This window comes from Netta rufina, assembly GCF_964035555.1.
Source record: "Netta rufina genome assembly, chromosome: 3".
NCBI classification, from domain to species: domain Eukaryota; kingdom Metazoa; phylum Chordata; class Aves; order Anseriformes; family Anatidae; genus Netta; species Netta rufina.
The window spans coordinates 20,756,490-20,779,220 of record NC_140125.1 but is presented as its reverse complement, the minus strand read 5'-3'; the positions used below and the strand labels follow the sequence as shown (position 1 = coordinate 20,779,220).

General features: G+C 41.4%; 1 protein-coding gene across 2 annotated transcripts in view; it reads left to right on the top strand.

The window, feature by feature from the left end:
• PTPN14 (protein tyrosine phosphatase non-receptor type 14) overlaps positions 1-22,731 on the top strand; it is a 113,965-nt gene that overhangs the window by 16,245 nt on the left and 74,989 nt on the right. The gene's annotated exons all lie outside the window — the stretch shown is intronic.

Sequence of the window (22,731 nt, the reverse complement as noted above, 5' to 3'; positions counted from 1 at the left end):
CTTTACTAAACTGCTAAAAATTGCACCTGTTTGTAAAATCCATGTATCTGTATGAAATTATCTGGATTTTACAGAAATGTATATGGAAAAGCTGGCTTTATTTTGCAGATGGTCAAGGATACCCTTATAATTCACGTGTACATTTTTGGATACGTAGAGCGTGGCTTAAGTCTGCAGCACTTTCAGTTATCATTGGCTCTCTGTGCGTCTGCATCTACACATGGTTTTTCCTGCTGAAGGATCAAAAAAGTGTTTTATTTGTTTGGTTACATGATGAATTGCTTTGTTATTGCTTAAGCAAAGTAGCCAGAGGAAAGGCTTTGGCTTGTTTGGCCTGCACAGTGTTTTAATGGCAGTATTGCTGGAGACAGCAAGCACTGCAAACATGGGCGAAACTAGCGGTGTTCTCCCTCGTTCTCATAGTGTGTTTTCAGGGGGAATGGCTTCCCCCCTGTTTTCCCTTTGTGCATTGATTCTTAGTGCTGCTGTGCCTTTTGTAGTTAAATGTGCCTACAGAGATTGTGTGGGTTTTGTTTTTATTGTTTTGAGTTGGTGAGACAGGAAAGGGACTGCTGGTCATGAGGCATGGCACAATGCTCTTTAATAACGGGAGTCATCTTTCCTTCAGTATTAACTTCCAGAGGATTGCTCTTCTTGCTTCCTTGTGTTGCTCCTAAAAGTGTTTTCAGTGTGGTGTTCTTCCTTGCATGCTCTGGTGTTGTGCCAGCTGTGGGACTGGGCTCTCCAGCCCAAGCCAACCATCCAGGCTGTTGTTGTGATTTTAAGAATCAGCACTCAAAAGAATTCAGAGGAAATCCATTGCCTGGTGCTACCAGCGTAGCAGCTGCATGAAGCTTCAAAGCTGTCATCTGACACACTGAAGAAATAGTTTTCATTTACAAAAACTCCCCTGTCAGTGCTTATTAGAGAATTTAGATGTTAGGAACTTCCTTGGATAGCTCACCTCCAGAGCTGATGGCTTGCTTTGAAAAGCCTGTTTGCTTGCTCCTCTGGTACAACAGTGTCAGCTATGAGGAAAGGAGGAGCGAGACAACTCTGAGTTACCATCTGGACCAACCTGGGGATCTAGACCATTTCCCTTTAGAGTAATGCTGAAAGGAATGCCTGAAGTCGAAGGCTGCTACATCTCGCAAACCAGATGCTATGTGAGTGTTGAATATATTGATGCCTGGCAGCAGTGGGGGACAATAAGAAGGTGGTGTATGTGTTACTCCTCCTTTGAAACTTGCTAAATTAAAATGACAGTAGCTTCAAATAGGTAGCACCACTGATGTTATATTTAAAAAAAAAAAAAAAAAAAAAAGGATGCTTGTGTTGTAATAGACAAAAAGAACGTTACCAGAAAACAGGGATTTTCAAATCATCAAGGAGATTCCATACCCTTAATTATTTTCTTTACAGAGGCAACCTGTAACTTAGCCCATGGTTGTTACAGGAGTAGTTATGCCATTGCAGATCTCTCCCAATGGTTTTATTCCTAACCGTGATAACTGATGATATTAATCCTCTGACACGAGCTTTCCACTGCTGTGATCATTTGTGCACGGTACTCTGGAGATGGGGGAGAAACAATGTCAGCAGCTAGCTGGTTGCTGGAGGAGCAGGCATGTTAAACCACCTGACATCTGGTGAGTCACCCTCCAAGAATGTGTGATTGAATGATGGCTAACCGATTAGCCCAGTTGATTACAGCCAAATATATCTGAAAAGTGGAACGCTATTTCTGAAGGTAGCTGGAAGTGCAAACACCCATAGTTCACAGACCTTACTATAGAATAATTGATGGCTGCAAAAAAAAATCTGCCACAAGAATAGGCTTGTGCAGTAAGTATGTGTTCCTTTTTTATAAACAACTATTTCTAACATTTCTTATGAACTTTTTAATGTTGTTAATTCATTTCTATTGTTAATGACTGACTGAGAATTGCTACAGCTGGTTGTTTTCTGGTTGGTTCCCATCTGGTGAAATGACTTGACTGTTGAGGAGCTTCCACGCTGTCTTGACTGAAGCCTGCATCCTGGCTCTGATGGTAAGAACAAAATGCAAACATTGAGCCAACATTTTTCTTACAATCCACATGCTGAGCAAGACAAAGAAAAGTTCAGTTCGCTGGCACAGATGCTGCGTAGGTAAGATGTGAGCATAAGTCATGGTCAGATATGTTCTGTAACACATTTGTGTTGGGAACACGGGCCAGGGATTGAAGACGTTGACCTATCCTATGAAATAGGAAAAAGCAGAGGTTGTTCTTAAAGTTTCGTTTAGCTATATTTTCTGTTAAGAGAGAACAGAGTATTACCTAATAAGCCTCAAACAACCATTGTAAATAAGGAATCATAACAGAACGCAATCACGGTTGTAATCCTGCAGCATTTAGATTTTGGGCATTGCCAAAGAGGCCTGGTGTGCCACCTCCTCTCTTCAGCCTGTGTTGCCACTGCCTGCTAGTTTTATGTTCAAGGGCTTTGGTGCAGATTGAGCAGCTTCATAGGACATAGCTATTCAGATGCACAGGGTCTCTATTACAATACTTAAGCCAAGTGTTTGATTTCTCCAAATGAAGGTATCTTTTGGATACTATGGATTTAAAAAAAAAATGGAAATGCAATGAAGATGAAAAGTGAAATGCCGTGCTGGATTCGCTAGCAGTAACTTGTTACTGGAATGTGAAACAGTCTAAGATCAGTTTGTGTTTACAGATGGAGTATTGAAATTATGAAGCTGACTGGAACATGGGGCTTTGAAACAACTAATCCTGTGCAGTGCTTTTGTTTTGGTCACTTTGTAGATGCCTTTGTATCTTTGGAAAGAGTTATGACCCTTGTTTCTGGTATTGTATACACTTACTGCACAAGCTTTTACTAAATTACCATTGTGAGACTTGCGTCTTGTTAAACAAACATAGATTGAAACAGATTCCATGCTGTAAAAACAACCGCACACAAGCCAACTTCTTTGTGCATGTGGGTTATGTATCATTTCCCCTCAGGAATTAACAGCATACCTTGAACTCCACTTTTTAATTTGACTGAGAGAACGAGCCTTGCATACAGAAGAAGAAGGGAGGAGGAAAAAAAAAAACAACACACACACAAAAAAAACACAACACCTCCTGGACTCTAATCTCTTAATCTCCATAAAATGCTTGAATGTTTAGCTTTGATAATATATGAAACAAATCTGGTGGTCCGTAACATTTCTGAAGTGCATTCTCCCCCCCCCCCTTTTATTTTTTTTTTTGTAGCAAAAAGAAATCAAAGCAGACATAAAATGATGTATGACAGATGGGTTGGTGTTGTTTAAGAGTTAGCCCTCAAGCGTGAAGAAATTCCATAGCTCTAACTCTGCCTTCTAATATGCCAGTGGAAAGTCACTTTGGTGGCCTGGTGATGATTCCTTTCCTGATGTAGCATAATTTTCCTGCCAGTGGGGTCACCATGCGTTTTGCATACTTATTTATTAATCCTTTTGATGGCAGAAAAGGGATTATCCAGAAGTAACGTCAAGAAATGGAACTCTTTGCCTAACAAGATTTTACACTTGGAGGCAGATCTTCTGAAAAATGTTTGATACCTGCCTCATTCTTGGGATCAGAAACTGGCTGAGATTCAAAATTAGGCAACTGAAATGAGAAGGCAATTTAACAGTCACAGATACAAGTGTAGGTTTTGCAGTCAAAGAAACTGCTTTGCAAAAATGCTGTATGCAAGGGAGAAGAAGCTTTCAGTTCCGTTTTCTACATATATTTCCAAAGAGAGATAGTTTCAGGGTGCTTTTGGATCCAAAGTGGAACTACTTTCCTTCAGGGTTGCAGGAGAGAGCTAAGCCCTATTTTCAGCATGTGTTTGTAGGTGAGGTGATCTCCAAACATGTTGTAACTACTCTGCTATAATTAGTTCTAGTGCAGGGAGGTTCAGCCTCTGTTTTTTAAGTCTCTAAGGTTGAGTTTAGTTGTGTTAGTTCTTTAGTTGTTTTGGTTTTAGGTGCAGTGTTTTGATCTTTCTATGGTAGATCTCATACAACCAGCACGTCCTGGTCATTGAAACATAGGCAAAATGGATGTGTTTTAGAAATGCTTTTAGCTCTTAAAGTTGATACCTGTCTTTTGTATTAAAGTGCTTGTCTCTGGTATTTTTCCAATCTTTGTGATTTTATACTATGAGTTTAAATTCATAGCAGGGATGCCTGCTTGAACAGTCTGCTCCAGAAATGCCTGCATGACCTAATCAGAATAAGAAACATAAAATAATAGCACTAAATGGTGTGGGGATTCGATTGGCAGGAAACTGGACCATGGTTAACTTCATTCGTGTGTGCTGCAAGCAAGCTGAGCCCCACACCCACACTGTTGGTGTTAGTCTTTAAAGTTTTGTTGGCAAAGCGCTGCCTTTTAGGAGTGGGAAAACAAGGCATACCCACAACAGACACAGTTCTGCTGGCAAAAAGCTCCGTGTAGTTTCTGCCAGTTTAACGAAACCCTTTTGGCTTATATTGTTTATTCCATTCAAGGAAGAGGCTTGGCTACCCCTTCCCTGCCCCATGCCTTCTTCTCCAGCCCCGCTGAAGCTGTGTCTCGGCGAGTGGGATTCACTGAGAGAGTGCTGCCGCCGCCGCAGTGCCTTTCGAGTACTGGTAAGCCATTAGAAGGAGCTGCCATCATCTCAGATCTCAATCTGTTTTAGCAGATAAAGAGGAAAATGCTATCAGAGGAGATGGAGATATCATTTGGGTGCAGAAATCGCATGAAAAGAACGCGAGTTGTGTAAGAAGTGCCAAAACCTCTGATGAGTTTCATTGGGACTTGTCAGTTTTCGTGCACCGACTCCGCTTTCTCCGTGACACGTTTTGCCTGGAGGCAGCAGTAAGCCATCAAAATATAACAGGATATCCTGCCACGCAAGGGCGAAGATCTTAAGGATCCAGGTCTCCCAAGGCTGTGGCTGGCTGATGTAAGCTATTCTCAAGTGGAATCTCCAGTTTTGGAGTGATAGTTTTTTAAAGTTGTTTGTTTTGTTTTGCTTTAAAAGAAAAAGTTGCATGTTTTTTGCATACCACCAACTGCTCACGGAAGATAAGAAATTGCAGCAGCCAGAGCTTCAGATTTATTGCTGTGGTCGATTTCCTGTTATTTTTAATAGGATATGGCCCCTCCACTTTCAAACTACTGAGCTGTATCAAAGAGAGTGGATCGCGTTTCAGACCGCCGTGCCTGTAGGTTTTTGAACACATGCTCGTGACTGGGCTTCAGGCGCCCTGAGCAGGGTTAGAGCTGGTTTAACGCTCTCTTTGTGTTTGCAGACATGTGCCAGCTGCTGGGGACAAGGATTTTTAGGAGCTGGTATTTGGTTCAATTTAAAGTAGCTTTGTTTGTTTAAAAAACAAACAAACAAACAAAAAAACCTTCCATAAATTTGGGAATTTGCAGCTGGCTGATAGAAGAGAGGTTCAGGCTCTTTGTGGTAGCTGGAGGGGTGGGTGGAAATTGGCTGGTGAGCTTTTAGCAGGTAAAGTTGGGGTTAAACATCAAGGTTTTAACAGAGAAATGTGCCTCCGCCCCCTCCGATTAATTTTGTTTGGATTCTTTTGACTGTTTTCATTCAAAACCCTTCTGAGCGCTGTGTGTAAGTAGTCAAAATATCCCTGTGTTCTGGTGTGTGATAAAAATAAGGGAACGGCAAACTGAGCCAGGCTGTAACAGAGCCCCAGAGAGAGCTAGGGGAGGGAGTTCAGCTGGTCTGCAGTTGCTGTGGTGCTGGTAGGACTTGGAGATGGAGGGGGGCTAGTGCCCTGCTCGGGGTCCAGAGTAACGCCCTGCAGTCCTTGTCCATGGCGTGACGCAGTTGCCCTTTGGCAGGCTGGATTCATAATTGTCATTGTTCAGTAGCTATTTGTAGACTCCATAGTAAATTTCAAAACTGCTGTTTACAAAATGCTTTGTTGTTTTGCTTTTCAGTCAGGCTTTATACAGGCCTTTTGTGTCTTGGTGGGCTTGGGTGGTGTCTTTGTCCTCAGACCATCTGTTTTAATTTCAGTAATAGCAATGAGCAATGAAGTTAATTTTAGGGGTGTATACTTCAGTGTTTTCATCTACCAAGGTTTTTAAACCTCAAGTCACACAGAACAATAGGTGCTTCTCTGACCAATATTTCACAAAGCTTAAGGCCATGGGTACACGTGATTTAGCATTAGCAATTGATCAGTTTGAGGAATAAATTTTCAGTGTCCATCCTTAAAAAGTCATGAGCTGCATCATAGTTCTGACACCTTGACAGTGTACTTATTTTCCCTTTCTCTGTCCTTCTGGATAAGATTATTATGTCTTCTATTAATGATGTTGTTAGGAAATAAAAGCAAGCTTTTCAGGTCATTTTAAGACTGCTGATTTGGTTTCTCATGATAAATAGTTGCGACTGGTACAATCCTATAAGGACTTTCTGTGTGTGAGAGGTGGGGAAGCAAAATAAAGATAATTTTCAAGTGCAGGTGACTTGAAAAGTTTATGTAGGATTCAGCATGTCTTGAGGACTGGTAACCTTTGTCTGCTGATTCTGAACAAGTTATTGGAAATGCATGGCAGGTTTCAATTCTGAAGGTGAGAGCGCAATTTTCAAGGATCTAATTAATAGTGCGTTTAAAGAATGAAATAGTGTTTTATAAATTACATAATACTACCTGAAGGTATATCTGAATTATAAAGTTTGTTCCTAATTGAAACTCAGTTGCTGATTAGGCAGTTTGTAATTCTGATGAGCTGTGTTCTGATGACAGAGTTTTGCTGATACTGGGGAGGGAACTTCTACCAAGGAGAGCATCACTACCTTTACCAGCTTTTTAAAGTCAATGGAAGGGCCTTTTTGTGCCTCAGTTTTGGCACCAGTTTTCCAGCACTGATACTCCATTTGTAAATAGAGTCTGGCCTTCAGCTTCAGAGCCCATAACGTAAAGATTTTTATCCATTTTCTCTTTTTGGTATTTGCCTTTGTTTACTGGGAGCTCTCCATACAGAAGCCATGTGTGCTCTAGTGAATATAAATATTTTCCTTTAAAGGTTACAATGTCTTTATGATGTTGCCTGAAACTAAAGTTGAAAATAAACTTTACATTTAAAGCATGTGTAATTTGTTTTTACAGTTACAGTGGGAAAGAATTTATGCTTAGCATCCAAGGAGTGCATCTCCAAAGGTTTTCTGTAGTTTTGTGTCAACAGAAAATGCATTTTCTGCATATTTTTTTAAAGGGAAATAAAAGGCTACTTTTTAATTTCAGAAAAATCTTTGGTAGTAATGGTGTATGTGTTGTCTCTTTCAGTGCTGTTGTCCTAAAGAATGACCTTTCACAGAAATTCAAGTTTTGTGTGCTTTAAGGGAAGAAAACCTGGTAGTGCTGCTGAAAGCAGTGACAGGGCAGCAGGGGCTGCTCTGCCAGCAGAGGTGTCTTATGCTGCCTTGAAGTGTAGCAGAAGTACGGCGAGGTGTTCAGCATCTTGTTTTAAGAGGGCATGTGTATTCTCTCCTTTGCTTGATCAGTTTAAGTAAACTGGAGTTCTTGTATCTGACTTAGCTACATCTTAAATATGTGCAGCTACTACTTTCTTCTCCTCTAGCAATTTCATGAAGGATTTGAACTAAACTTATTTTCCATTTTAGCTAACAGTAGGATGTCTCATGTTTCCTGGAGAAATTGCTTCCTCAAGCAAATCTGTTGGCTGCTTACAATGTTCCAAACCATCTACATTTTTATACAGATACTTATTTTGACTTTGTTTTCTTAGAAAATAAACAAGTTTCAGCTGTCACAGATTTATTTATTTTTTCAGACTGTATTCTCCTTGGGATGTTCAGAGTGCATTTCATATACTGGATTTTATTCCTTTTTGGTTGCAAGAAGTATAATAATACCTGATGAAAGTGTCTTTGAATGCAGTAAAACTGTCTAGAAGCTCTCTGCTTCAGACTCTAGATAGGAAAAATCTCCCAGCTAAGTTTATGAAGACTACTGGCCAAATTCTTTAGGCCAAAACCACAATGACTTAAGAGAAAGGTTGTGTCTAAGTTACATGCAGACGTTATAGTTCCTTCCGTGGAGTCATACTAATGCCAGTCTCTGTGCTTGCTAACACGGCATGGGGCTTGAAAATGGCTGCAGAGACTCTAACAGTGTTACCCTTCTCAAAGATTTTCCGTTTTAGAACAGAGAGCTTATCAAGCTGGCAATAAGCTGTGATGACTTTGTAGTCAGGCCACTTCAGATGCAGGGCTTACAGACGTGTTGTTTCCCTCGTGGGAACTTGCCCAACGCAGTCCTTACCTCCTGTGCACGTCATGCACTGTCATAGTTCCTTTCTGTATGACTTGTAATAACAATTTGTTTCTTGCCATCTTCCCCACCCCCCATTGCGGCAGGAGAACTATTTGTCTTTCTAAATTTAGATATCCATGGATACATATAATATTTTTCTGTTTCAACTTGGCAGTTTCAATTGCGTATGGAAAAGAAAAGTGCATTCCACCACAGGAAGTCTGCAAGCGGTATTCTTCGTTTATAGGAGAATAAAATGTTACAGGGACTGTCTCACTCCTCCTTTTGTAGAAGGAAAACAATACTTAAAAAAGCAGGTTTACACTAATGTCTTTAGCCAGACTCTTCCTCTCTTTTCATTGTGCAGGGTACCACCCTGTAAAGGGGAGATAGTGATAGAGGGGATGCTACAAAGGCATGTAACTTTAACACCACTTGAGAATTTTTTATTGTTCCTGTCTTGTTTTTCTAGCTGAAAGAGTGTGTTCAAACTTTCTCAAGTATGTGTACCATTTGTACACAAATAATGTAGGTGTTTTTGCCTGGACATCTCCCTTCAATTTGCAAGGTCCCAGACAATCTTTTCTTGTGTCTAATTTCTTAAGACCCCACCAGTAGCTATGACCATTGAAAATACTGTAGTGGTGTGAAGTCATGTAATACATTATTGCTTTTTGGGCTATAAAAATAGTTCTCTTTGTTTTCTAGAATACCTATGATGTGTAAAACCTGAAGGAAAGAACACATGAGAGATCAGCAGGCTATTTGGTGTCTGTTGTGGCAGGCAGCCTTGGTTCCAGAACAAGCTACTTTGCCTTGTTAACTTGCTGAAGCAACTGTAAGGCTTTGCTCAGCTGTACACAAATACATTACTCTCACTTCTGAGGTGCCAGAGGAACAGAAATGAACCTGCAGGAGTTGATAGCAGCAATATGCTAATGTAAAGTTATTGTCATGGAGTGGCATAATTGTGCTCTTGGTCTCTGAATAATAGCCCACATAAGTGGATTAGCCTGACCCTTGAAAATGGGTAATGAGTTGTTATGTTGGACCTCTGTACTGAAGGAGCTAGAAGATAAATTAGGTTGAGGAGGTTTCTAGCTTTGTTTTCATATTGCTGATGCGAGTCCCAGATTTTGGGGAATTATTTTTTTTTTTTTGTTTAGTAGACAAATTAGATGAAGCAGGGCTTCTTTTTACTTCTTCCCTATAAGAAAGGGAGAAAAAAGTGGATGAGTGGAGGGAAAAAAGTTCAGCTTGAATAGGCAACAGAGTTAAGGAGAAGAATCTGGTCTTCTAAACTAAGTAAATTACATGGGACTCATTCTACCCGCTGATTACTCCTTAAGAATACTTTTGAAACTTGTACAAATTGGCCATTTGGAAAGTTTTTTGCCCTTTCCTATCTGCACTGAAGAAAACCTTTTCTCTGAGTTCTCTGGTTATTTTTGGCAACCATATTGTTTTCTCCCTACTCTTTCTCTACTTTATGCCAAAGTGGCGGGCTTTTTTCCTGCTTTAGCAAGCAAATACCTGCCATAATTCAAAAAGTTTGTTTTCCTTCCTGTAAAGCTGAATACTTTCATACCTCATGATGAGGAGAGGTGCTGTGTGGGTCTTACTAGCAGGCAAAATAATATTTAGCCAAGTGGCCTGAAGAAGGATCATGCAGTGTGAACTTGGTGTTGTGGCTGTTTTTATTTTCATGTGTGAAACCATGGCAAAAGATTTGCACTGCCCTTGTCACTGTCAGAATGTGTATCTGCCAGGGTGTATGTCCTACCACCCCTTTGGAATTGCTTTACTCGAGTGTTCAGAGCTAGTAACGAAGGATTGTAAAACTTGTCTGTTGTAAGTAGCTAGTGTATGGATGCTCTCTTCCAAGCTGGCATACGCTTCCTCCAGGAGGGGCTTGAGATACCTGTCTCTCGTAAGAGTTGAACTGCTGAAGAGCTGTTTATGGCATCGCTGAATTACAACTTCGAACAGGAGTGAACAGCTCATGCTGTGTCCTGCAGCAGCTGATTGTTCAGGTGGGATTAAGTGGTTAGAAAGAGGAGTGCATCCTTGCCTAGTATGGTGTTTAATTGCAAATTAGCAATTTTTGATTTCCTATGTCAGAACACCTGATGGAGTAGGAGGATCAACACAAGAAACAGGGTTCTTGTACTGTCTTTTAGGTTTTATTTTTGTGACCTTTTGGGATTCCCTCTCAATCCCCTGTCTTTGTTTTTGTTTGTTTGTTTTGTTATTGTCATTTATTTTTTTTTTTACCTGTTAACTTTTCTTCAAATTTCTTCATTTTCTTCATTTTTTTCCTCCCTCCTTCTTAATGAAGTCATGATTTTTTTAATAAACTTGAATATTTTGCAGTATTCTCTTTCCACTTGAATTCTAGGCTTTGTGATTTTAATAGATCTATATTATTTTTGGCATAAGCTGTATTATTAAGGGCCAGGTATATTTTACTCTGACAAGTTTATATATCAAAGCCTAAAACAAAACAAAAGACTGAAAGAATGTAGCAGCTTGGCAGCCACTGAGTACATACCCCCAAAGCAATGAAAACTGCTGTTACGGTATCCCGTAGTACTCTGATAGTATTCCATCAAATCTTCTTGGTTTGGGGCTGAGAAACACAAGGCTTTATGAGTAGTTCATGTTCGTTGCTTTTAGAAACTTTATAAAAATAGACAGGTATAATAACAATAAATTCATTATTCTTACAAGGATATCCTGAATTTGACGTGCCAGTATTTGACTTTGAACTGGAGTCTGACTTAGAAATGGAGGTTGTTTTGGAGATAGCCCCTCAGAAGGATTCTCCTATTTATGCTGCGTGAATGCCTGTGTTATATTTAGGCACTGAGAATACTTCTGGGCTGACTGTCCTGTGTTCAGCAGCGTGGGGGGTGGCTGGGGAAGATACGAGCTGTGCTTTCTTTCACAAGAGTAGAATCATAGATTTGTAGAATCGCTTGTGTCAGAAGGGACCCTGGAGATTGTGCTGGAAGGGAACCTAGAGATCATCTAGCTCCAGTTTGAGTACTTTGGACTCTTCCCAATGATCTTATTCCCCCTGAAAAGGATTCACAGCTGAGCCTCTGAGTCTCTTACAGCCCCACTGTGGGCTGAGGGGCTGTGCCATGCCTGGCTGTGGCCTGGCCACCTTTAGAAGAAAGGGAGCATGGTGGTGCTGTCCTGGTAGGGCTGGGCTCCCTCACAAGGCCCAGTAAAGGATGGCAGTGTTGGTTCTTCATAGTGTCTGCTATGTGGTGGACTTGACTTCTTGTCCACCCTTCCTCTCCCCCGCCTTAAGTAGATCCAGTGTGAACCCAGAGCACTGATGGCCTTGAGTCAGATTTCGTATTTTCATTGCAGTCGGTTGGTGTCAAGTGGGAAGAGCAGAGCTGGAGCTGTCTCTGAGCTGAATCACACTGCATGGGGATTGCCAACGATTTGCAGGAGTTTCTCATTCCTTGCTCTGCATGGTCTTGGTAGTGGCTTTATCTGTCACTTCACCCCTGGCATCAGCTCGCTGAATAATTGCCATGTGGTCCTTAGTAACTCTTTCAAAAGCACAGCTAATCATTTGATAAAAATAAAACTAAGTTTAAGGAGGGGGGTGGGGAGGGCACAGACCACTTACGCCTTGGCAAATTGATCTCAGAGCCTTGTCATGGCAAACAGAAATGATAAACTTCAGCAGCCATCAGAAGCACGGGTGGAATCCCAGCTCGCAGACATGTGGTGGGGAGCACTTCTGTCTCCCTTCCCAACCGCGGTAAGCTGCAGAGGAATGTGAGTGTCAGGCTTCAAGTGAAAGAAATGAGATGCTTCCAACTCGCTAACCAGAGACAGAATTACAGGAAGGGACATATGACATGGGCTTTCTTTGCTTGTTTTGGTTTTGTTCCTTGTTTTTTCTCTTGCTTCTCGTGGAGCTCCAGTTAATACCCAGTGTAAATGACAGGGATACTTTGTCTCTGTGAGCTTATACAAGCCTGAAAACAGGATAAGTACAGAGAGCTTGTTAAACCACTTTTTCTTCATCTTCACCTCCTTCTTATAACTGGTACTTAGTTATAAGAAAAGTAAAATTGTGTACTGATATTGTATTTTTCTTTACTTGGATTCAGTAGCACTTCAAAGACCACCACAATGTATCAAAGACCTATTTGTGCCACTGTGATATGCATGTACAACAAGTACACCTACCTGTGTTCATGGAGAAGATATTCTGACTTTGTGGAAGTTGTGTGTTGGTTTTTTTTTTTTTTTTCTGTGCAAATTCCTTTCATATATTGTGCAGCTTAAATTTGGAGTAACTTTCCTATTTTTTATATGAGAGCTGAGAGCCAGGCTAACTTCTGTTTAAATCTGAATTGTTTGAAAAGAGTGGTAAAATAAGATGATGTTAGTTGTTAATTTTTGTGTCCCTCTCTACTTTTATATATAAAGTCTATTTTGTGAGCTCAGGAAGGTCACGAATTTACAAGTCAGTTTTGGCCCTATCTTGCTCCAGTCATATGTTAGAATGCTAATACGAAAATGGATTAACCAGAGCAAGGAATAAAGCTGTTGCACTTTTAAAGAAGAATTTCTTTCCAACTCATGACCCAGTAAAAGTTTCTGCAAAACACTTTTCCCCTCTGAACTGTTCCAAAGCAACTACCTTCTTTAATAGGGTCAGTTAATAAGAATTAGGCTTTAATCTCATTAAGAGCTGATAACTTTATTTTGAATTATATTTGAGGTTATCATCATATGCAAAGGGCAAATAGGCCCAGATGGACTTACGGGGAAGGGTGGTAAAGCATTTATTGAAGCAGTGTTATAAAATATGAGAAAGGATGATGTGCCACAGGTTTTAGAACTTATTTCAGCGGTTTTGTATATCAAGCTGCAACTTGGATTTTATCCTGCAAAAATAATAATAACAAAATAATTTTACTAGCCTTCTGTACAAAGCTATTTTTGTTAATGAGAATTAATGATGAATAATATGTTACAGGAAATAAACTAAACTTATCTATTATAATACTTTATAATTAAAGAAGAAGATTACACTTCTTTATGAGGAAACTATATGGGATTACAGTTTGTACAATTCCTTCTGCTGTACATGCAGTTAGCAGTGCTTACTGAAATGCTGTGGAACCTATCTTCCAAGGTTCATTGAAAGCTTTTGCAAAATGTACTAGTGGTGAAGGGTTCACGTTGATGGGCCTGTGTGGTACTTGAAGCATATGAGTTTCACTGTTTAAAATTGTTAGGAAAAAAGCACGGCATCTGTTGTTAGTAATATCTCAGTTCCTATGTGCCATCCAACTCTGTGGTACCCAGGTAATTTTTTTCAAATACTGTTTATCAACGTGATGTGCAGAAGAGATGAAGGAAAACCATAGCGAGCTGCTCACAGAGAGAGGTCCCTTTGAAGCCTTGTAATTCTGAGATGCTGGTCAGAGAAGTCAGCTGCTTCAAAGAAAGCCCCCATTTTGGCTATAAATCCTACTCATAAGTATTTTGACTGTTTTAGGCCAGTGTTTAAGCCCACACAGTGGGCACTGGAAAATAATCCTTTAATACAGAAAGAAAAGTACAATTAGCTCATATCCGGCAGCTATTCTGTATTTCAGATGAGGTGTTTTTCTGTTTTGCTGTTGAAACAAGTGCAGTTATTCATAGGCCCTGGCTGCGTGATTTACATCAGGGCCTGTATTCAGCAAAGATAACAGATTTACTTTCTTCATGCATGTGCTCACAATATAATCCTTCTTTGATAAAACTTGAAGGCATTTTTTCAGCATTTTGTAGCAGTGATTTTTTTAATATATTGAGTAGCAGAGATGCTTTTTTCCATGCAAGTTCAAAAGTTCATGTTGTGATCTGACATCAAATACCTTCTTATGTAACTAAATGTGCACTCTTGCGGGTTAGGATGTGCAATGTGCATGATTTTTTTTATCATTATTTTTCTTCTCCCTCTCCTCCTGCCCCCCATCAGATATGACTCTGGTTGCTTACCTGTAGCCACACTTCCCCCCTCACATCATTCTGGTTCATTACCTAATATCTGAATGGGATTCATTTATGGGAGGCTCTCCCATAAAGTAGACCATTGCTATGAACTTCAAGAAACTGGTAAAAGCTTTACTCGTACTGTAAGCCTGCAGGTATGGGTCTTGCTTCATTCGATGTCAGAGCCTGGTTACTGGCATCAGTGAGGAGAGCACTGGGTCTCAGTCCCTGAAGGGAGAGGGCAGATTTGTGGTTTGGAGGGGCCACCACACCGTTTACATTTGATTTGTTGCAAGTTGAATGTTTCTTGCTGGTCTTAACCCTCTTTCCTAGTTGTACATGCGATTCTTCAGGTTCATGCCTGTACTTCAGTCCTGGTACTGGGAGCAGAGAGCCCTGAACTAATCCCACAGCACAAGTTGCTGGGGACTGTGGTTCAGAGAGGGTTGGCAGCACCTGAAGCCTGCCTGGGTCCGGAGCCAGCCCCGTTGCATTCGGGAGCGCTGTGCCAGAGGTAAGGCCACGTCCTGCAGGGTCTCAGCAGAGTGCAGCACTGTGTGAATGCAGCCAGACAGCTGCTGGGCTCATCTGCATCACGGGACCCTTGTGGGCTCGCAGGTGTTGTGACTGTTCTGCTGCCTAGTGTTGAAGCGCTCTGCTGCAGTCCCCTAGCAAAATTCTGGTACAGAAATTAGACTGAAGCCAGCTCTTGAAAGTAGCTATTTTTTTTATCTAGCATTCATCAAAGCAGGATAGGTGATGTCTGAAGTTGTGTGTTGTTTTTTTTTTTTTTTTTCCCTTAATATTTCTAACAAACTTTTTATTGCATTGTTTGAAATTATAGAACTGACACCAGTGTGTAGTAGTGCACATTTAATTAGTGTGAATGTACGAGTGTGTACAACTTCACTCCACACCCAATTCAGTTACTTACCTCTACTGGAATTGCCACTTCTGCTCATCATGTTACCATGTATTTAGAACTTTTATTTGCGGTTTTACTCGTGTCTTTGTATCATGAAAGAATAATGAAAACACTAAGAAAATTTCCTGTTTTTTATTAGGCATATCTTTTGCTGTTTTTATGTTTTTGCATGCCTATCAATCGCATTTAGCAGGAAATGTAATCTCTTATAATCACTGTAGCTTTAGTCAGCCTGAAAGAGTTGAAACCCATCGTAAAGGTGACTGTGAAAGAAAAAATGAACGGTGCCTGTAAATGTTGCTGTAAAATACAAACAAAAAGTGAATAATCTTCTCAGAAGTTTTAAGTCAGTTGACAATAATTTATTCTAAATAGTTGAATTTGCTAGCAGTTAGCTTTTGCTTAACAGTTAGCTTTTCCTGATCTTTGAACCCCAGGTCCTTCTCTGCAGGGTTGCTCTCTGTGAGTTCTTCTCCCAGTCTGTGCTCCTGTCTGGGATTGCCCTGACCCAGGTGCAGCACTGTGCACTTGGCCTAGTGGAACCTCATTATGCTCACATGGGCTTACTTCTCAAGCTTGTCCAGGTCCCTCTGGATTGTGTCCCTTCCTTCTGGTGTATCAACTGCACCACTCAGCTTGGTGTCATCTGCAAACGTGTTGAGGGTGTGCTCAATCCCACTGTCTTTGTCATTGATAAAGATATTGAATATCACCAGTCCCAGGAGAAACCCCTGAGGAACACCACTCGTCACCTGCCTCCACTTGGAGCCATTGACCATCACTCTTTGGGTGCAACCTTCAAGCCATGGTCTACCCATCAAATCCATCTCTCTCCAATTTGGAGACCAGGATGTCATGTGGGACCATGTCAAAGGCCTTGCAGAAGTCCAGGTAGATAACATCGGTTGGTCTTCCCTTGTCAAGTGATGTAGTCACACCATCATAGAAAGCCACGAGGTTGGTCAGGCACGATTTGCCCTTGGCGAAACCATGCTGGCTGTCTCGGATCACCTTGGCTTGCATGTGCCTTGACATTGCTTTCAGGGGGATCTTTTCCATGATCTTGCCGGGCACAGAGGTGAGGCTTACTTCTCTGTAGTTCCCTGGGTCCTCCTTTCTCCTTATTAAAAATAGGAGTGTTCCATCCAGACTTTGTAATCTTGACTATATTCTTACAGGCATTCAGTTCCAGAGTGAGTTGCTTTGTTTTGGAAAAAAATAAAAATAAAAGTAGGTGCGTTTTGAGTCAACTTGCTATTCCAGGTAAAGTAACTTTGATTCTAGCACAGCTCTGTCATACAGGGAAGACTGGCCATCTAGTCTGGCTGTTTCCCTGCCTACTGGCACCTGAAGCTTTCCTTGGGCTGTGATTTCACAAACTGCCTGGCTGATCTTGCTCTTGTTCTTCCTTCTCTGAGCAGTGTGGTGCTGCTCTCTTCCCTGTGCCAGGTGGGCTGCTCATGGTGGACTCAGCCATGAGGAGCCAAATATGATCCTATTCTTTTAGCAAGTTGGGGAGTTGAAGTGGCTCAACCAGGAGAAGGTCCCAGCAGACTTCCAGAGTTGGCAGCAGACCAGCTGTGGCTGTTTGCTCTGAAATTAGGGAGGGGAAAAAATGAGAGGAAAAAAAAAAAGGATCAGCACTTTCCTCCCTCCCATTCCTGGCAGTGGTGAGCTCTTAGGTGAGACTACCTCCCGTACAAAACTGCAGCCTTGGACAGGTGCCATCAAGGCACCAATCATTCCTGGCTGCTTCTAATTTGAGGTCTTGCAACAACATAGGTGAGGTGCGAGAAGGTTGCGAGTGGTTAACTGCTGTACCCTGCGGAGCTGCACCCTGCCGCCGCAGAGCTCGGCCGCGGAGCTGCGGCAAGTGCCTGGCACAGGCAGCCTGGGGAGAAAAAGCTGCTGGGGCTGGTGGTGTGTGCATGCCTTGGACTTTTTTGCTCTGTTTAGTGCAGCACAAAGTTCTGCTAGGTGTCCCTGTGAGTGGTAAAAGCTCCAGCTTCGTTATGTTCCTATGGATTAAGGCTGACTACAGTGGCAACCTATGTGCCATTTAGATACTTCATGCAGATCAGCTCCTGTCTTGACTGAGGGCAGTAACTCAGAGTCCTTCATCAATAGTTGCATTAGAAAGACCTGTTTGTTGAAAGCAGTCTGGAGCAATGAGTGAGGAAGTAATGGGCAAGGTGCTAGTGTATGGTTCGGGAAGCTCTCATCACTTCTGTGGTAGACACTGTTGGACACTGACTTAGTGCCCTCCTCAAAAATACTTTGTACTTGTGCACCTTGACAGAAAAGAGTAATTATGTGTCTGCCTACTGGGCTTTGATGTCCCCAGACTCCAGAGAGCTGCTCTGTGGGTGCATAAGAAAGGTGTTCTTACACCAAAAGAGTTGGTATAGAAGGGGGGAAGGATGGCATAACAAAAAACATCTAAGCATCTAATAACATTTATGTAGGTATTTCAACAAAAGAGAAGAAAGAAAGGGTAGAATTTTGACTAGTCAAAATTGGAATTACTCTTTTGACTTGAACTACAGTTAAGCTGCTCAAGACAGTATATTTGTACCATGGAAAGTAGAATCTGACCCAAATGGGATACAGTAGAAACATATGACAACTTTGATATAAAAATATCTGTTACAGCAAAGATGGATCTCATGGAAAACTGGGAAGGGAAGCCTGTGATGAAGTTGTGGAGGTAGAAATGCCGAGATGATCTTTTTGTTACTGTGTATTGGTACCTGGTGATGAACAGTGATATTAACAGCAGCTATGGTCTTCTGCTTTGAATGTCCTGAGTATTCCTTGGCTTTTCTTCATGCACATAAGCAGGGGATTACTCGATGCCTAGAGGCTTCGAAAGTTTTGTGTAAGATAAGATACTCATGCAGATGCTTAAAAAAGGGAGTTAAAAAAAAAAAAAAAAAAAAAAAAAAAAAAAGGAATGAAAGTGTAATTTGACTCTCTTCTAGAATGTAAAGGTGAGAATGTTATCGGTTTTACTACTTGGATTATGGTAATACTTAAATCTCCCCAAGAATTTTTAAAGATTTAAATGCCTGGGGATGAGGTCCCTGTTTTGCCAGGAGCTGTATGAATGAGTAGGTGAAAACAGTGGGTTTTCAGCAGAAGGCTTACATTATGTAAGGGTTGAAAACCCCTTCCATCAGTCCATGGGTGAATTTGACTCCTGAGGGTTTCTTAGGTTGTGTGGGAATGTCACCCGTAACCGTGTGGGATACAGACTCCTTGCTAGCTACAAAAATACTCCGTGCACATTTTACCTGTGTGCTACCCTCCTCACGAAAGCAACCAAGTGAGAGGAGGCTGTTTGACAGGGAGAGGCTTCCTCCCTTGGAGAGAACTCAGTGGAGAGATGGATTGTGCCACATCCCGACTCCCATACGCTGTTATTTTTATTCTTCCCTAAAACCGTAGGCTCGCACCCTCCTTGCAGCGCACACCAAGCCCTGCGGTTTTGTGCCCAGCCCAGGGTTACATAGCTGCGCGAGGTGTGCTGCTGCTCCTGCAGTGCCAGGAATGCTGGAAGGGGGCCAGGCGCTGTTGGTAAATACAGGCTGCAGTTTGACAGTAATTGCTTTCTTCCTGGAGTTTCAGAAATTACATGCAAAAGCCAATGAAGTGAGAGAAAGCATTCTGTTTTAAGTGCATTTTGTATCAGATGCTGTTTTTGTTATTTTCACTCCTTTGATTGTAGTGCCGTAGTAGTATATACAAAGTCTGTAATAGAGGAGCAAGTCACATGCTTGGAAGTGTCCTGCAAGTTATCCTGGCCTTAATTATTTATAAGTCTCTCTTCTCTCCTGGTCTTTAAATAAATTTAAGGAAGAGAGCAAATGCTGTGCAACTGGAGCAGTTCCCTTCATCATGCAAAGGGGCTTCTGCCATATGACCTCTCCCTCTTGAAACATCGAGCAGCTTCCCTTTGTCCCTTCAAAACTTTTAAAAACTAGTAGTAAGAAACTTCAGCCAGCCCCAGCTGTCTTTAGGAGAGCGAAGGAATTTTTTTTTTTGTACTTCTGGTTTCTTTCATTTTTAGGTTTGGAGAAGGTATAAAATTCAGTTACTTGCTTTTTGTGTACTGATGGCTTATCTGATTTAATTGTAATGTCTTGTAAAAGGGGAAAAAAAACCTACGTTCCACAGCCATTAACTTTATCCATAGGGCTTTTTCAAGCAAACAGTATAGGAAATAGGATTTCAAAGTCTGATAGCAAATGGGTTGGCTTGTTGTTCAGTTTTTCCTTGATTTGCTGAAACAATGTTAATATTTACCAAGAACCAGCTAAGATATGGTGCCTCTTCATCTTTGTGCTGAAGAAACTGCATTTAGGATAGGTGCTTTTTAGAAAAGATGTTTTGATTTTCACACTTCATACATGATGCTTGTCATCAGGCTGTTTCAGAAGAAGTATTTTATAGGGTGGAGTTGTCTTCTCAAACGTGTAAGCATGGAAATGAGCTAAAGGCTTACATTCAGTCAGAGCTCTCTGTTGGCCACTCCTGCCCCTGAAAATTACCTTGTGTGTGCAGTCCTGAGTGCACCCACACACCTGGCTGGCCTCCGTGGATATACCATGGGCAGGAGCAGGCCATGCATTGCAGGCATGCAGGCCATGCAGTCACAGGATCACCAAATGGCTGAGGCTGGCAGGGACCTCTGAAGATCACCCAGTCCAGCTCGCCTGCTGAGCAGGATCACCTAGAGAACACATGGCACAGGATAGCATCCAGGTGGGTTTTGCATATCTCCAGAGGACGCTCCACAATGTCTCTGGGGAACTTGTCCCAGCACTCTGTCACCTCACAGCAAAGAAGTGCCCCTTCATATTCAGCCGGAACCTCCTGTGCTTCAGTTTGTGCCTGTTGCCTCTCGTCCTGTTGCTGGGCACAACTGAAAAGAAACCGGCTCCATCCTCTTGACACCCTTCCCTCAGATATTTGTACACATTTGTGAGGTCTCCCCTCAGTCTTCTCTTTTCCAGGCAAAGCAGGCGTGGTTCTCTCAGCCTGTCCTTGTATGACAAGTGTTCCAGTCCTCTAATCTTCAGTCCTCAGGGACCCAGTTGGGTACCAGAGCGCTGCCTGCCACCAAAAGATAAGATTTTTAGCAGGGGCCATACATTCACTGGATGTGTCAGGGCTAGGCACAGATTCTCTATGGTGCCTGGAAACTTGGCCGCAGTAGGGATGATTATTTTTCATTGAAAAGGCGTGTTTGTCTGCATTCTGCATTTTGAAGAGTGGTGGCTGTTTGCTAACTTAATTTAACCTTAACATTTAACTTCCTGGCAAGTTTTTGGGAGAAGAACTCTACTTGTGGAAAAATTCAGCACTCTGGTAGACCACAACCCTTCTGTTTCCAGTCATCTTCTTTTTCTGTCATCTGCAGCAAGTAAAAATTGATAGTCCTGATGCTTTTTAGATTATGCAACCATAATGAGGCAAAAATACCCCGTTTCCTTTAGGAATCTGTAAATGATCAGGACCTATAAAATGTAAGTTGTTTTTTTTTGTTGTTTGTTTTTTTTTTTTTTTTTTTTATTTAGAAAACTTGACAGAGACTTTGAAAGTGTCGGCTTAACAGAAAACCAAAACATAAAGTTGGCCCAACATCCAGAAGGTGTGTAAATAGAAAAGTTAGGCATGCGCATTGCATTGAGAATTAATGGTTATTACAAGCTGGGCCAACTGGAGACAGTTAAGGCTGTCTCAGCCTTGCCATCCGAAGTGTGACATTTCATATGAAGGAGCTGTCATCAGGCTTTCATGTACGTGCAGGTGAAATGAAAATGTAACCCAAACTGTGTTACACAAAATGCATCCATTAACCCATTTCTGTTTCTGCATTTTTAGAAAGTGGTGGTGGCAGATCGCCCTCGATAGACTTGAGGAAAAATTGTTACTTTACTAGTTCTTGAAAAGTGGAGGAAATACTGTTCTTGATTACCTAAGCAAATTGGGTGATACAATTTACAGAAATTTGTTTGCAATCCATGTTAACATTTCCATTCCATGAGAACTGGTGGCTGTATTCTGGAATAGTATGTCTGTACACAAGTGTTCTGCAATGGCTGACCAACAATAGTTGGATTATTCAATTTTTCTGGTAAACAAGGCAAATAAGGCAAATGATTTTGGCAAACAAGCCAATTTTTCTACTAACATTGATTTCACCTCTAGGCTACTGTTATCTATGCGATTACTGTACAGGGGATGGTTCATGTTCTGTAAGGAAATGTGTGCAACTTACACTGATGCAAGATAAGTTTTGTTTTTTTTTTTTTTTTTTTTTTTTTTTTTTTTTTTTAATTGAATTGGCTATCTAAAACTCTTTATGTGTCCCACTTAAAATAATCTGCAAAGCCAGAGACTGAACAAGAATACTGTTCTTGATAAGCCACAGTCCTCCACACCCTTCATTCTTTGTAATTTCCTTCCATTCTTCCCACTTTTCAAGTTTCTATTCTAGTTTGGGGTAGGTTGATAAGAAAAATAATTGCCAAATAGCCAAGGGTTAAAGCATTAGCCTGGCCTGTGTGTTGATGCATAGATCTTCTGCGTTCTCCTGAGCGATCTTGAACAAGCTGGCTGATGTTTGTTTCAATTCCTCTTCTGTGAATCACAGATAATATGTCCCTGCCTCATCAGATTGTTGTAAGGATATATTAATTTGTGTTTGGTGGCTTCTGATATTACAGTGATGCAAGGTATGCATGCAATCGTGAAAATATTAAATTATGTCTGTACTCACAAAAGTCAGAAACAAGAGATTATAAAGTGCAGCAGCGAGTTTGATAGGTTCGTTTGCACTTCAGTCAAATAGTAAATGGCCCTTCTGAATCTGTAGGCTTTTCTATCCTCAAGCCAGTAGATTACCAGGGTACTCGCACACCTCAGCAGTGAGGAGTTGCCTGTATTTTTCTATCTGTGGTTTTGGTTTGGTTTATCTTGCCCTCTCTCTCTCAAAAATGCCAAGATGTACTGACTTTGGAATATATACTTAATCAAACGTGTGATGGTTACGTTTCTAGTATAGTGATAATCACTGCAGTCAGTTGGGCTGCTTCTAATAATCTCCAGAGCAACTGCATTCGGTAAACCCTGATTCATGCGGTTCTGTGCCAGATGCTGCATGTGGGCAGCGTGCTATCTGTTCGAAATGTCATGGTAGCTAAATGCTGCACGCTCTGCTGGCAGTGCTTCCTGTCATGTCCCTTCAGAAATGGGAGCTAGCTTTTGTTTTTGCTATTATTTGTTAGGAGAAATGGACTTTTAAATGCCACTGTTACTGTTCCTCCATCTCTCTCTCCAGAATATTGAAACAAAACCAGGAAGGCTTGGTAGCAAGTGAATTCTGTTTTCCATTTCATTCGTGCCTGCATGTGGAAAGTGATACTGTAAAGGTGGTTATGCCTGTGCAAAGGCTTTATTT